Below are 11,217 nucleotides of genomic sequence, written 5' to 3'. Positions count from 1 at the left end.
AGCCTTTGTCGCCGGGGCTGGCCCCAGATCTCGGTCGCGTTCAATTTCCCCGGACCCTGATTTCGAACTCGATCCTGACGCGTGTCCCCACCCCGGCCGCAGGTACATTTCACTATCTTGAATTAGGCGGTTACAGTAAGGTTGCTGAGACTCGTACGTGGGCTTTGGGGTCATCGTCCAAGGTCGTATTTTGCTTAAGATTTTCCATAAACTTGTTCAGAACAGTTAGTGGCAAGCTTCCCCCAACCCCCGCCCCACTCCCGTCGCGCCCCAGTCGGAGTCTCCCTGTCGCCCAGGCTGGAATGCAGTGGCAAGCTCACGGCCACCGCAGCCTCGACCTGCTGGGCTCAGTTGATCCTTCCGCCTCAGCCTCCCAAGCAGCTGGAACCATAGACGCGGGCCACCACGCCCAGCTAATTGATTGATGGTAGAGACAAGATCTCGCCCAGTTGCTCTGGCTGGTCTCGAACCTCTGGGCTCAGGCGATCCTCTCGCCTCTGCCTCCCAAAGCGCTGGGATTGCAGGCGTGAGCCACTGCGCCCGGCCTCCCTCGCAATTTTTTTTTTATTGAATCGGAGTCTCATGTCGCCCAGGCTGGAGTGCAGTGACATGCTCATGGCCACCCCAGCGTGGAGTTACTGGGCTCCAGCGATCCTTCTGCCTCAGCCTTCCAAGTAGCTGAAACTACAGGCACGCGCTACCACACCCGACTAATTTTTTATTTATTGTAGAGATGAAGTTTCCCCAAGTTGCCCGGGCTGGTCTCGAACCCATAGGCTCAGGCAATCCTCACTATTTTTTAATGATTCTATTTGTTATTTTGCTGCATTCTAAAGAAGATAAACTGAGAAGCTGGAAAACCAAGCACCATCGTGAGGATGAGGCGGCCCACCACAGAAGGTAAACTGCGCTTGTCCTGCAAGGGGACAAAGACTAGGCGTCATTTGCCTTCAGAACTCACTCACCAATGGGAAGTTTGAAAACAGACTTAAAAGAAACACTGGCTACCCTGACCTCTTGGCCAGGAAGTACGGTGAGGAGACATCAGAAGACCCTGAAAATCTCTGCACACACCAGTTTACAAAAACAAGCCAGAGTGGTGCTCAGACAGTCCTGATCTGCTCTTGGGTGGAGAACCCGGTCCATACATTCAGGCACCCTCTGTCTCCTGCGAGGTGCCTGCCTTTGAGGGAAGGGTTTTGTTTTCTTCAGTTTTGACCTGTTTAACCTCCCTTGGAAAGGTCTGACTTATCTCTCTGAAAGACTGAAAGAACACCTGGAGGCTGCTGCAGAGAGGAACGTGTGTCACATGACCTCTGTGCAGTGTGCTACTATGGAAGACTGCTCACTGGGCCGACTGGGCTTCCCACACACAGCCCTGCAGTCCTGATCCCTGTGGGAGGCCCCCTCACTCATTTCTTGTAAATCCATATTTGTAAATATTATCCATGTTCGGTATTTCTGTGTCTTCATAGATAATGCAGTAGACAGAACACTGGACGAAGAGAAGGGCTGGAATCTATTCCCAGATATTTTCTTTTTTTTTTTGAGTTGGCGTCTCACTCTGTCGCCCAGACTGGAGTGCAGTAGCCGCTTCCGGCCACCGCAGCCTCAACCTGCAGGGCTCCGGCAATCCTTCCGCCTCAGCCTTACAAGTAGCTGGAACTACAGTTGCACGCTACCACGCCCAGCTAATTTTTTATTGTAGAGATGAGGTCTCGCCAAGTTGCCCAGGCAGGTCTCGAACCCACGGGCTCAGGCAATCCACTCACCTCAGCCTCCCAAAGCGCGGGATTACAGGCTGAGCCACCGAGCCTGGCTCCAGATATTTTCTGTACCAGAATAATCTTGAACAAATGACACTTGAGCTCGTTATCCCATCACGAAATAGTCTGACATCTATTTCATAGAATTGATCATAAAGATTAAATGAGATAATATACCAGAAGATGCAAATCATTTTCACAAATGTAAGTGCTCACTATAGTTAGAAAATAGTCATTAGCTCTTTCAAAAAGCAAAAACTGGCGAACTCGGTGGCTTAGCCTGACATCCCAGCACTTTGGGAGGCTGAAGTGAGTGGATTGCCTGAGCCTGCGGGTTCAAGACCCACCCGGGCAACTTGGCGAGACCTCATCTCTACACTAAACTTAAAAAATTAGCCGGGTGTGGTAGCGCGTGCCTGCAGTTCTGGCTACTTGGAAGACTGAGGCAGAAGGATCGCCAGATCCCAGCAGGTTGATGCTGGGGTGGCCGTGGGTGTGCCACTGCTCTCCAGCCTGGGCGACAGAGTGAGACTCCAACTCAAAAAAAAAGCAAAAAAATGTTCAAAATGTAGAGATATTTACCAATTGTCAGCATTCACCCTAATAAAGAGCATTTCATTTAAGTATTAGAACTATAGATTCACCAATACATGTGACACTGTGTGTATGTTCTATAAGTGGCAAGGACTCTTAGATTATGGCATTCAGTATATGTTGGTGCCGAGCCCTGTGGTTCGCACCAATATCTCCACCTACTCTGGAGGCTGAGCCAGGAGGATTGCAAAATGTCAAGGGTATGATGACTGCAGCCTGGATGACAGAGGGGACCTTGTCTAAAAAAAAATAAAGTTGTTGATTGTATCATGCAGGACTTTAGCAATAGGTCTTTATTCATCTATCCATCAAACACATATTTCACATATGCCATGGGCCAGGCACTGAGGTAGGCATTGGGAAGTCAAGTCATTTCAGCTGCCTGGCAGAACGTGGCAGAACCCTGGAGAGGGAGGGGAGGCAAGACAGACAGTTAACTGATGGCTCCAGGACAGGGTAGCCCGGGGTGCATTGGAGCACTCAGAAGGGACCCACACTGCAGGAGAGGGCAAGGGTGGCAGTAGGGAAGACTTCTCAGAGGACAGAGTCTCGGCTGGGTTTGGTGGGAACTGCAGAAGGGGGTGGCAGAGGTTTGTGCTGTGGAGGGAGTGTTTACTCCTGCACAGACAGAAGAGAGTGCAGGATCCATCTGTCTGGGAGATCCACTGAGGGCCTCAAGACACCTGTGAAGAGTTCAGAGGCTCTGGACACAGGCTGCAGAGATCCAAACCCTGTATCCACCCTGTCAAGTGTGTAACTCTGGGCAGCTCCCTTGTCTGTAAAGAGGGGATAATAATATTATTGTCCCTACCCCATAAGACGGCATGAAAATTAGATAAGAAAAGCATCTCAAGTGCTGAGCATGACTTTTTGCACAAAGTTAGAACAATAATTGGCTGGACTTTTTTGTTCCTGTCTGTGTTCATCATTGTGTGTATCATTTGGTGATTTAACAGCCAGGACGCTCTGGAGCAAGAATGTTTCTTCTCAGATCACTGTGGTGCTCACAGCAGAGACGGAATGTTGAGTAATGTAACCTTGCTAGCCTCAGCCCTCATTCCTATAAAGTAAGAATGATAGAGACCGGGGTCGGTGGCTCAGCCTGTCAACCCAGCAGTTTGGGAGGCCAAGGTGAGTGGATTGCCTGAGCCCACGGGTTCAAGACCAGCCTGGGCGGCTTGGCTAGACCTCATCTCTACAATAAATAAATTTTAAAAATTAGCCAAAAGTGGTAGCATGCACCTATAGTTTCAGCTACTTGGAAGGCTGAGACAGAAGGATCACCTGAGCCCTGCAGGTTGAGGCTGCGGTGGCCATGAGTGCTCCACTGCACCTCAGCCTGGGCGATGGAGTGAGACTCCAACTCAAAAAAAAAAAAGAAGACGAGAAAATAATCTCTACCCCAGGCTTGTGCTGAGGATTAAACGAGACAATGTAAAGTATTACTTAACCCAGTGCCTGGCATATGGGGAGCATTCAGTAACTTGTGTTTGTTGCTTATTTGATTCTATTTTGTGTTACTTGAGATTACTCATTAATTACAACCTTGTCATAGAATGAAGTTTCTTCACTAGGAAACCATGATGGGTGGTTTATTTTGCCCATGCCAGCTCTGGCGTGTCACTCTTTCTTTTCTCCCTTCTTTCTCTAATAAACTTTGTTTGAAAACTTTTTTTAAAAAAGAAATCAAGATAATCTTGCCTTGAGCTTTGTGTTTACCATCCCTGCATTTTAGCTTTTCTCATTAGTTTTCCTATCAGCTCCTTTTCCAGAATCTTAAAGATGCTGTCTTGGGCTGCTATAACAAGATACCTTCGACTGGGTAACTTATAAACAACAAATTTATTACTCACAGTTCTGGAGGCTGGCAAGTCCAAGATCAAGGCACCAACAGAGTCTGTGTCTGGGGAGAACTCGCTGTCTGCTTTACAGATGGTGCCTTCTAGCTCCGACAGAAGGGTCAAGGGGGCTCCCTAAAGCTCTCTCAAGCCTCTTTAATAAGGGCACTAATCCCATTAATGAGGATAGAGCCCTCATGACTTCATCACTTTCCAAAGGCCCCACCTCTTTACACTATCACTTCAGATGTTAGAGTCCAACATATGATCTATGGGAGGACACAACATTCAGGTCATAGCAGATGCCATGTGTTAAATAATTATGAAGCTAGAAAACAATTTTTTTTTTGAGTTGGAGTCTCACTCTGTCGCCCAGACTGGAGTGCAGTGGCCGCTCCCGGCCACCGCAGTCTCGACCTGCTGGACTCCGGTGATCCTTCTGCCTCAGACTTCCAAGTAGCCGGAATTACAGGCGTGCACTACCACACCCGGTTGATTTTTTGATTTATTGTAGAGACGGGGTCTCGCTGCCCAGGCGGGTCTCGAACCCACGGGCTCAGGCAATCCACTCACCTTCCAAAGGCGCGGGATTACAGGCTGAGCCACCGAGCCCGGCAACAATTTTTTTTAACTATGATTTTTTTGACTGAGCATGGTACCTCACACCTGTAATCCCAACATTTTGGGAGACTGAGGCAGGAGGATTGCTTAAGACCAAGAGTTCAAGACAAGCTTGGGTAGCATAGTGAGACCGCCATCTCTAAAATAAAAAATAAATTAGCTGGGCATAGTGGCAGTGCCTGTACTCCCAGTTACTCAGGAGGCTGGGGTGGGAGGATTCCTTGAACCCAGAAAGTTGAGACTGCGGTGACCTATCATGGCACCACTGCACTCCTCCAGCCTGGGAAACACAGGAAAACCTAGTCTCTAAAACCAAAACACCTAGAATTTTTATAAAATCAAGGGTAGCAGCCAGACACATTGGCTCACGCCTGAAATCCCAGCAGTTTGTTGGGCAGAGGCAAGAGGACTGCCTGAGTCCAGGGGTTTGAGGCCAACCTGGGTAACTTGGCAAAACCTCATCTGTACAAATCAAAATTAACCGGATGCAGTGGCACACACCTGTGGTTCCAGCTACTTGGAAGGCTGAGGCAGAAGGATCACCTGAGCCCAACAGATTGAGGCTGCGGTGGCCATGAGTGTGCCACTGCACTCCAGCTTGGATTACAGAGTGAGACTCTGACTCAAAAAAAGTAAAATATAATATAATAAAATAAAAGGCAGCATAAACAATCATCCCTAATTCTAAAATCCTGTCATGTCCTTGTACTTTCTAAGATCCTTTTTTTCTTTGTTAATATAGTATCTTTTGAATTGTTGCTGCGTCATCACCTCTGTTTTTAGTACCATCTGCTTTCAGCATATCAACTGGCAAGCTGTTCTTGCTGCAAAAGGAATTTTGCAGAGTTAGTTTTAAAAACATTCAGCCTCCATGTGAAGTATACAGATGAAAAAATGTTTTAAATAAACAAAAAACGCCCAACCACTTCTCTCTCTCTCTCTCTCTCTCTCTCTTTTTTAAAGGAATGAGGTCTCGCCAAGTTGCTTGGGCTAGTCTTGAACCCCTGGACACAGGCAATCCTCTTGCCTCCACCTCCCAAAGTGCTGGGATTACAGGCATGAGCCACCACGCCTGGCGATGCCCAACCACTTCATACATCACACATCATCGATGAAGGGGAAAGATGAGTCTTAATTACTGGAAAACCACCATGGCAAGCTCTTAGGTTATATACATATTTTTAGAATAAACTCACTCAAAATGAAAGAATATGAAAGCCATCGTGTGTATAAAAGCTAGTGATAATTATCTCCATCAGTTTGTATATCTGTCACCTGTGGATCCACTGCAAAATGACTACTACAGTCTTTTTTTTGGATAGTAGTGTATTATTTCCATATGTGATTTCATTAATTTTAGTAAATCTGTACCAGCCTTTGTGCTCAAGGACTAGAACAATAAACTTCCATTAACAGAGTTTAATCTTCATCTGTTGAAAACCCTTCATTTTACAGAGGAGGAAGTCTCAGAATGACTGAGTAATTTGACTGAGTGTTATGTGGCTAAAGGCCAACTGTCGTATGATCTCCCTAAAGAAGGAGGGATTAAATATTGGACAATTTAGAGCCACACTCGCTGGGCTCAAAATCCAGCTCTGGTATTCACTAGCTGTGTAACCTCAGGCATGTTACTTGACTCTTCAGGGCTCAGCTTCTTCATTTGTAACATGGGGACAATAATATTCCTTATTTATAGAGTTGTTATGACAATTAAATACATTTAGATACATTCTAAGTTTTCCCACAAAAGCATGGACAGTAAACAGCATGATGCTGAACAACTCCTGGATCAACACAGAAATCAAAGCAGAAATTGAAAGATTTCTGGAAACAAATGAAAATAAAGACACATCTTACCAAAACCTCTGGGATGCCATGAAAGCAATACTGATAGGGGAGTTCATTTATTTACGAGCACACATCAAGAAAATGGAAAGATCACAAGTTCACAGCCTAACAAATCACCTAAGGGAGCTGGAAAGACAAGACCACCAAACCCTAACTTCAGCAGAAGAATCCAGATCACCAAAGTAAGAGCAGGACATAGAAGGCAAACAGGACAAAGAAGACAAAAAATATTATAGAACAAGATCAATGAAATAAAAAACTGGTTCTTTGAAAGGATAAACAAGATTGACAGACATCTAGCCAAACTGACCAAGAAAAGAAGAGAAAAAGCCCAAATAAACACAATCAGCAATGCAAAAGATCAAATCACAATGGACCCTGAAGAAATACAAAAACTTATCAGAGATTACTATGCACACCTGTATGGAAACAAACTTGAAAACCTAAATGAAAAGAAGGAATTTCTGACATCACACAACCTCCCAAGGTTGAAACAAGAAGAAATTGAGACATTAAAAAGACCAATAACAACCCAGGAAATAGACTCCATCATAAGAAAACCACTCACAAAAAAGGTCCTGGACCAGAGGGCTTTCCAGTGGAGTTCTACAGAACATACAAGGAAGAGCTGATACCAATCCTATTGAAAGTATTCCAAGCAACTGAGAAAGACAGAACTCTTCCCAAATAATTTTATGAAGCTAACATCACACTGATACCCAAACAAGGTAAAGATCCAACAAAGAAAGAGAGCTACAGGCCAATATCCATGATGAACAGAGAAGCAAAAATACTCAATATTCTAGCAAATCAGATCCAACAAGACATCTCAAAAATCATCCACCATGACCAAGTAGGCTTCATTCCTAGGTTGCAGGGCTGGTTTACCATCTGCAAGACCATAAATGTAATTAAATACATCAACAGATGCAAAAATAGGAATCCCATGATTATATCATTAATGCAAAAAAAGTGTTAAATAAAATCCCGCATCCATTCTTGATAAAAACTCTTGAATACCTAGGTATAGAAGGAACAGACTTCAAAAAGTAGGAGCCATCTACCATAAACCCACAGCCAACATTTTGATAAATGGACAAAAAATTGGAAGCATTTCCCCTGAAAATCAAGATAAGACAAGGCTGCCCACTTTCACCCCCTCTTGTTCAATATAGTGTTAGAAGTCCTAGCTAGAGCAATCAGACAAGAGAAGGAAATCAGGGGTATACAAGTAGGGAAAGAGGAAGTCAAGCTATCCCTCTTTGCTGACGATATGATTCTATACCCTGAAAACCCAAGAGAATCTGCCAAAAACCTTCTAGCACTGATAAAAGACTTGGCAAAGTCCCAGGGTACAAAATCAACATATCAACATGCAAAAGACAGTAGCATTTTATACACCAACAACAAACAGGCAGAGAACCAAATAAAAAACACAATCCCATTCATAATAGCCACATACACACACACACAACACACACACACACACACACACACACACACACACACACACACACACACACAAAAGATGCTCTGGCATCTTCTTAACCAGAGAAGTGAAAGACCTTTACAATGAAAACTACAGCTGGGCTTGGTGGCTCAGCCTGTAATCCCAGCACTTTGGAGGCCAAGGTGAGTGGATTGCCTGAGCACGTGGGTTCGAGACCTGTCCAGGCAATTGGCAAGACCTCGTTTCTACAATAAATAAAAAAAAAAAAAATCAGCCAAGACGTGGCAGCACGTGCCTGTAATTCCGGCTACTCGGAAGGCTGAGGTGGAAGGATCGCTGGAGCCCAGCAGGTCGAGGCTGCAGTGGCTTGGAGTGTGCCACTGCACTCCAGTCTGGGCGACAGAGTGACTCCAAATCAAAAAAAGAAAAAAGAAAACTACAAAACATTGCTCAAAGAAATCAAAGATAACGTAAATGGAAAAATATTCCATGCTTATGGATCGGAAGAATCAACATTGTTTAGATGTCCGTCCCACCCAAGGCAATCTACAGATTTAACACAATACCCATTAAATTTCCAGTGTCATTCTTCTCAGACCTGCAAACAACAATACAGAAGTTCATATGGAAACATAAACAACCACGAATAGTCAAAATAATCCTTAGCAAAAGAAATAAAGTGGGAGGTATCACACTTCTAGACTTTAAACTTTACTATAAGGCCGCAATAATCAAAACAGCCTGGTATTGGTTCAGAAATAGGCATACAGACCAATAAAACAGGATAGAGATTCTGGAAGCAAAACCTCAATTTCTCAACCAATTTATCTTCAACAAAGCTTCCACTAACAACCACTGGGGAGAGGAGAACTTATTCAGTAAACGGTAAATGGTGCTGGGAAAACTGGCTGACTACATGCAGAAGGTTAAAACAAGACCTCTACCTATCACCATACACAAAAATCAACTCTAAATGGATCAAAGACCTAAATGTAAAACCTCAAACTATAAGAACCTTAGAAAATGCAGGAGGCACCCTTTTGGAAATTGGAACTGGCAACCAATTCCTGATCAAAACCCCAAGTGCCCATGCCATAAGAGATAAGATGGACAAGTAGAATCTCATCAAACTGACAAGCTTCTGCAAAACCAAAGAAACCATCAAAAGAGCAGGGAGACAGCCCACAGACTGGGAAAAAATATTTGCCACCTGAATGTCTGACAAAGGACTACCATCTAGGCTCTACAAGGAACTCAAACATGCCAAAAAGATAAAAAATAAGCAGCCCTATTAAAAAGTGGGCAAAACAGCCAGGCATGGTAGCACGTGCCTGTAATTCCGGCTAATCGGAAGGCTGAGGCAGAATGATCGCCAGAGCCCAGCAGGTTGAGGCTGCAGTGGCCGGGAGTGGCCGCTGCACTCCAGTCTGGGTGACAGAGTGAGACTCCGACTTATAAAAAAAAAAAGTGGGCAAAAAATATGAATAGATGCTTCTCAAAAGAAGACATACAAGCAGCCAACAGATACGTGAAAAAATGCTCAGCCTCACTAGTCATCAAAGAAATGCAAATTAAAATTACACCGAGATACCATATAACTCCAGTCAGGATGGCCATCATCAACAACTCAAAAAACAACAGATGCTGGAGAGGATGCAGTGAAAAGGGAACACTTCTACATTGTTGGTGGGAGTGTAAACTACTACAACCTCTGTGGAAAACAGAGTGGTGATTCCTAAAAGATCTGAAAACCGACCTCCCATACAACCCAGTAATTCCCCTTCTAGGAATATACCTGGAAGAACACAGATCATTCTATAAAAAAGACACTTGTGCACGCATGTTTTTTACAGCACTATTCACAATAGCAAAAACATAGACCCAACCGTGCTACCCATCAAAAGTAAACTGAATTTAAAAAATGTGGTATGTATACAATAGAATATTACATAACCATAAAAAGGACAAAATTATGAACTTTACAGCAACTTGGATGAATTTAGAGTAATACTTAGTGATATATCACAGAAACAAAGAACTGAGTACCACATATTCTCACTCATAAGTGGACCCCGAACAATTATCAGAATACTATAAGAAAGGGATTGCGGCCGGGTTCGGTAGCTCAGCCTGTAATCCCAGCACTTTGGGAGGCCAAGGTGAGTGGATTGCCTGAGCTCGCGGGTTCGAGACCCCCCTGGGCAACTTGGCGAGACCTCATCTCTACAATAAGTCAAAAATTAGCCGGGGTAGTAGCGCGCACCTGTAATTCTGGCTACTTAGAGGGTTGAGGCGGAAGGATCGCCAGAGCCCAGCAGGTCGAGGCTGCGGTGGCCAGGAGCAGCCACTGCACTCCAGTCTGGGCAACAGAGTGAGACTCCAACTCAAAAAAAAAGAAAAAGAAAGGGATTAGCAGTAGTGGGAAACTGCCAGGAGAGTGAATGGGGGGTGGGGAGACACTTCGTTAGTAAGGATACCTGATCTCAAACCAGGTGATGTGGGGACCACAGTGAGGCCTAAATTTTACCTGTACAATGACCATTTGTATATCTAACCCTGAATTATACTCCACATCTTTCTTTTTTTTGTTGTTGTTGTTGAGTTGGAGTCTCACGCTGTCACCCAGACTGGAGTGCAGTGGCCATTCCCGGTCACTGCAGCCTCGACCTGCTGGGCTCCCGTGATCCTTCCGCCTCAGCCCTCCAAGTAGCTGGAACTACAAGCGCGCGCTATCACACTCGGCTGATTTTTTGATTTAAACTGTATTAAAATTGTAGGTGAATACAAGTCACATTTGACTTCTGCAATTATAAGAGATGCTCAAAGTGGTTACCATCAGCATCCAGAAACTTCTGATTACGGCAAACTAAAAGTAATACATAGATAACATTACTTAAAATGTGCACCCCCGATATTAAATGTCTATTATATATATAGTGTGTGTGTGTTGAAAGGTGGTCTTCCTATCCTTCCTGTCAGACATCAGCAGGTTAGTTTGAGTTGCAGAAGGTAAGTGAAAGCTGTAGGTAGGACTACCTTTACGATTTTGTCTACATTTATATATATATATATATATATATATATTTTTTTTTTTTTTTTT

Source organism: Carlito syrichta, unplaced genomic scaffold (genome assembly GCF_000164805.1).
Source record: "Carlito syrichta isolate Samal-C Ts95f unplaced genomic scaffold, Tarsius_syrichta-2.0.1 Scaffold93731, whole genome shotgun sequence".
Classification (NCBI taxonomy): Eukaryota; Metazoa; Chordata; class Mammalia; order Primates; family Tarsiidae; genus Carlito; species Carlito syrichta.
The sequence above is the reverse complement of the archived record's forward strand: the minus strand, read 5'-3'. Positions refer to the sequence as shown.